This window comes from Pteropus vampyrus, unplaced genomic scaffold, assembly GCF_000151845.1.
Source record: "Pteropus vampyrus isolate Shadow unplaced genomic scaffold, Pvam_2.0 Scaffold1515, whole genome shotgun sequence".
In the NCBI taxonomy this organism is placed as follows: Eukaryota; Metazoa; Chordata; class Mammalia; order Chiroptera; family Pteropodidae; genus Pteropus; species Pteropus vampyrus.
Window position 1 is genome coordinate 47,836 of NW_011890296.1, and position 6,000 is coordinate 53,835.

The following is a 6,000-nucleotide window of genomic DNA, read 5'->3' on the forward strand; positions in this document are numbered from 1 at the left end:
CTTCAGATTAAAAGACATACACGGTCTAAAAGGAAAGGGATGGAAAAAGATATAGCCTTTAGAGACATAGAAGGTAATGCTCTGAATGAAATAAGTCAGATAGAGAAAGAGAAATATCACATGATTTCATGTACAAATGGAATCTAAAGAACAAAATAAACAACGACAACAATAAAAGCTGAAATAAATTCATAGATATAGAGAATATTTTCAGAGCTACTAGATGGGAAGGGGATTGGGGCGATGAAAAAAAGGCAAAGGGATTAAGAGGTACAAATGGATAGTTGCAGAATAGACATGGAGATGTAGAGTGTAGCATGGGGAAGATGGTTAATAATGTAATAAATATGTAAGGGGGAAGAGGGCTACTAGATTTAGTGGAGTGATTGCTTTGTGAGTTATGTGGATCTCTGATCACTAGGATATACAACCGGATCTGGTATATTATTGTATGCCAACTATAATTGGAAAAAAAAAACTCATTTAATTCTAAATACGAGCAACTAATTGTCTATTACATTTCAATAAAATCAGAAAATATATATATATGCACCCTGATATTTATAGTAGCATTATTCACGGTGACTAGGACATTGAAGCAACCAATGTGTCCTATGATAGATGATTGGATAAAGAAAATGTGGTACATATGTACAATGGAATATTACTCAGCCATAATAAAAGATGAAATACTGCCATTTGTGACAACATGGATGGATCTTGAGATAATCATGCTAAGCAAAATAAGTCAGACAGAAAAAGTTTAAAATCATATGATTTCACTCATATGTGGGACATAAAACAGAAAGCAACAAACAAACATGACAAACAAACAGAGATTTATGGACACAGACTGTGAACTTGTGGTTACCAGAGGGAAGGGGGTGAGAGGGGAGATAGTAGGGATAAAGGGGTCTAATATTAGATGATGGAAGGAAATCTAACCTCGTGAGGTGAACACACAATGCAATATATATAAGACATACTGTTGAATTGTACACTTGAAACTTATTTGATTTATTAATCAATGCCAGCCACCCCAATAATTTTTAATAAAAAAAATTAAATTAAGGCACTTGCTCAAGCTCATTTAGTAAGTGGTGATTTCATTTGTGAGAAAATCTGAACTATTTTTAATTACATTATCATTTTCTTATTTACAAGTCCTTTTCATAATAATCCTTTTTTGGAAATGTTAATTTTTAAGAATCTTGTGAGACATTTAACTGGAAATTTCAGAAAAGCAGTTGGATGAATGATTCTGTTCACAGAAGAGTTCTAAGATGGAGATAAATTTGGAAGTCACCAATTAAAAAATGTTTCAATTCTATTTTTGAGTTTGGTCATGTCTCGCTGAGGATCCAAAGCACAGAAGCAGTGAAGAGAGACAGACAGCTGGCAAAGGAGGTTGCTGTGCCGCAGATGAGAAACGCTAAACAGAGTTGATTTGGTTTCATGAATCAAACTCTATGGTCCCAGCAAAGAACTTCCTTCAGGAGAGAGAGAGAGAGAGAGAGAGAGAGAGAGAGAGAGAGAGAGAGAGAGAGAGAAGATAAAAATGAAAAAATTCCAGAAAAATCTGTTCTTGACTTGGAAAAATACATTTCATTGTTAGATAAGAACATATCACAGTCATAAATCAATCTGTGATTTAAGCAAACATTTTCTTGTGTCATTCTGGAAGCACAGCACCATATATAGTCTTGGGTAAGACCTCAATGAATGCAAGGTGTATATTATTTTAACTATTTTCTGAAAGTAGTCTTGAATGGAAAAGTTATGGGAATAATTTTAAGTCATGATACATGTTGCAAAATTGGTCTCTTAAAGTGTTATATTGATTTATCTTCCCTATAGTAGTGTCATATAAACACCCATTGCATTTGCATCAAAAATATAAAATACCTAGGAATCAAATTAACCAAGGAGGTAGAAGACCTGTTCTGAGAAAATTATGTAATTGAAAAAAAATTGAAAAAAATACAAATAAATGGAAGCATATATCGTGCTCATGGGTATGAAGAATTACCATCTTTAAGATGGCAATACTACTCAAAGCAATCTACAGATTTAATGTAATCTCTATCAAAATACCAATGGTATTTTTCAAAAAGCTAGAACAAATAATCCTAAACTTTATATGGAACCATAAAATACTCCAAATAGCCACGACAATCTTGAGAAAGAACAAAGTTGGAGGTATCACACTATCTGATATCACACTATACTATAAGGCTACAATAATCAAAAGAGCACGATACTGGCCTAAAAACAGATACATTGATCAATGGAACAGAATAGAGAGCCCAGAAATAAATCCACGCCTACCTATATGCTCACTTAATATATGACAAAAGAGGCAAGAATATACAATGGAGTAAAGACAGTGTCTTCAATAAATGGTGTTTGGAAAATTTGACAGATACATGCAAAAAAGAAAGAAAGAAAGAAAGAAAGAAAGAAAGAAAGAAAGAAAGAAAGAAAGAAAGAAAGAAAGAAAGAAAGAAAGAAAGAAGGAAAAAAAATGTACCACCTTCTTACACCGTATACAAGAGTAGACTCTAAATAGATTAAAGACTTAAATGTAAGACCTGAAACCATAAAACTTCTGGAAGAAAACATGGGAAGTAAATTCTCTGATCTTGCTAACAGTAATTTCTTTTTGGATATAACTCCTCGGGCAAGGGAAAGAAAAGAAAAATAAATAAATAAATGGGACTATATCAAGCTAAAAATGTTTTGTACAGCATAGGAAACCATCAACAAAACAAAAAGACAACCAATGAAATGAGAGAAGATATTCGCTTATGATACATCTGATAAGAGGTTAATATTCAAAAAAATATAAAGAAATAAATAAATAAATAAATAAATAATCTAATTTAAAAAATGGGCAGAAGACCTGAACAAGTATTTCTCCAAAGAGGAAATACAGATGGCCAATAGACATATGAAAAGATGTTCAAGGTCACTAATCATCGGAGAAATGTACATTAAAACCACAGTGAGATATCACTTCACACCTCTCAGAATGGCTATCGTCAATGAATCAAAGAACAACAAGCATTGACAAGGATGTGGAGAAAAGAGAACTCTCATACACTGTTGGTGGGATTGCAAATTGCTACAGCCATTATGGAAAACAGTCTGGAGGTTTCTCAGAAAATTAAAAATGGGTATAACTTTTGACCCAGCAATTGCACTTCTGGATATTTATCCCAAGAAAACCAAAACAATAATTCATAAAGATCTATGAAGCCTTATGTTCATGGAAGCACAATTTACAATAGCCAAGATATGGAAGCAACCTAAATGCCCATCAGCAGACAACTAAATAAAGAAGTTATGGTTCATATATACAATGAAATATTACTCAGCCATTAAAAAAAATGAAATCCTACCATTTGCAAAGACATACATAGACTTAGAGGTTATTATGCTGAGTGAAATAAGTCAGAGAAAGATAAATACCATATGATTTCACTTATATACAGAATCTAAGGAACAAAAAGAACAAACTAATCAAAAATAGACTCACAAATATAGAAGACCACCTGGTGATGGCCAGAGATGGGGGGTGGTTTGGGGGTGCTGGGAGAAAGGGGTGAAGGGTTAAAGAAGTACAAATTAGCAGTTGATAGATGATCATGGGGATGTGGAGTTGTGGAGTACAGCATAGGAAATGCAGTTAGCACTAATTTAATGACTAGCGGAAAGCCGGAGGAGAGAAAGCAATCAAGGATATTGTTTTATAAACTATGTAAAAGTCTAATCAATGTACTGTATACTTGAAACTATTAATAAAAATTTTTATAAAAAGACATAAGGTAGATGAATGCTTAAGAAAATAAAACCCATACATTTGCTGTCTACAAGAGGCACACCTCAGATCAAATGACACTCACAGACTAAAAGTAAAGAGATAGTAAAAGACACTTCACAGAAATAGAAATGAAGAAAAGCTGGGGAAGCAATACTTCTATCAGACAAAATAGACATTAAAACAAAGGCTATAATAAGAGACAAAGAAGGGCAATACATAATGGTAAAGGGATCAATAAATCAAGAGGATATAACCCTAGTAAACTTATATGTACTGACATAGGAGAACCTAAATATATAAAACAAATCTTGACAAACATAAAGTGAGAAATTGAAAGCAATAAATTCATAGTAGAAAACTTTAACACCCCATTGATACCAATGGACAGATCTTCCAGATAGAAAATCAATAAGGAAACAACATCGTTAAATGACAGACTAGATCAGATGATATTTATAAATATAAATATTTAATATAAATATTTAACTGATATTTTAAGAGCATTTCACCCTAAAGCAGCATAACGTACATTCTTCTCAAGTGTACATATGTGAAACATTTTCCAGGTTAGACAACATGTTAAGCCAAAAAACAAGTCTCAATAAATTTAAGAAGATTGAAATCATATCAACCATCTTCTCCGACCACAAAGGTATGAAAATAGAAATTAACTACAAGAAAAAAACTGGAAAATACACAAACTCATAGAGGCTAACTAACATGCTACTAAACAATGAATGTGTTAAAACATGAGATCCAGAAAGAAATCAAAAGATACCTAGAGACAAATGAAAACGAAAACACTATGACTAAAAATCTATGGGACACAGTGAAAACAGTCCTAAGAGAGAAATTATACAGGCAATACAGGCCTACCTTAAGAAACAAGTAAAAGCTCAAATAAACAATCTAACCTTCACTTAAAGAACTAGAAAAAGGACAGCAAACAAAACCCAAAGTAAGTAGAAGGAAGGAAATAATAAAGATTAGAGTGGAAATAAATGAAATAGAGTCTAGAAAAACAACACAAAAGATTAATGAAACCAAGAGCTAGTTCTTCAAAAGGATCAACAAAATTGATAAACGTTTAATCAGACACGTCATGAAAAAAGAGAGAGGACTCAAATAAACAAAATCAGAAATGAAAAAGAAGTAACTATGGACTCCATAGAAATACAAGGGATTCTAAGAAAATACTATGAGCAATTATATACCAAGAAATTGGACAATCTAGAACAAATGAATACATTCCTAAAACAACCAGTCTCCCAAGACTGAGTGTAGAAGAGATAGTAAATCTAAACTGACCGCTTACCACCAACGAAATCCAATCAGTAATCAAAAACTTTCCCCAAAACAAAAGCCTGGACCAGATGGCTTCATAGGTGAATTTTACCAAACATTCAAAGAAGAATTAACATCTATTCTTCTCAAACTATTCCAAAAATTCCAAGAGGAGAGAAGGCTTCTTAACTCTTTTTATGTATGAAGCCACCATTACCCTGATTCCAAAACCAGACAAAGGCAGTAGAAAAAAGAAAACTATAAGATGGTGTCACTGATGAATATTGATGCAAAAATTTTCAACAAAATACTAGCAAACCGAATTCAGCAATATTTTAAAAAAGATACACCATGAACAAATTGGATTTATTCCTAGGATGCAAAGTTGGTACGATATTCATGAATCAATTAATGTATTACACCACATAACAAATTGAAAGATAAAAATTATATGGTCATATCAATAGATACAGAAAAATTATTCAATAAAATTCAGCAACCATTTATGATGAAACTCTCAGTAACATGGGAATAGAGGGAACATACCTCAACATAATAAAGGCCATAAATGACAAACCTACAGCTAACAACATTTTCAATGGGGCAAGGCTAAAAGTATTTTCCTTAAGATCAGGAACAAGACAAGGATACCTATCTTCAACACTTCTATTCAACAAGTATTGGAAGTCCTAGCTACAGCAACCAGACAAGAAAGAGAAATAAAAGGCATCAAAATTGGGAAGGAAGAAATAAAACTCTCATTATTTGTAGATAACATGATACTATATAGAGAGAACCCTAAAGATTCCACCCAAAAACTGTTAGAACTGATCGGTGAATTTAGTAAAGTAGCAGGATATTAAATTAATATCCAAAAGTGGTTGCATTTTATC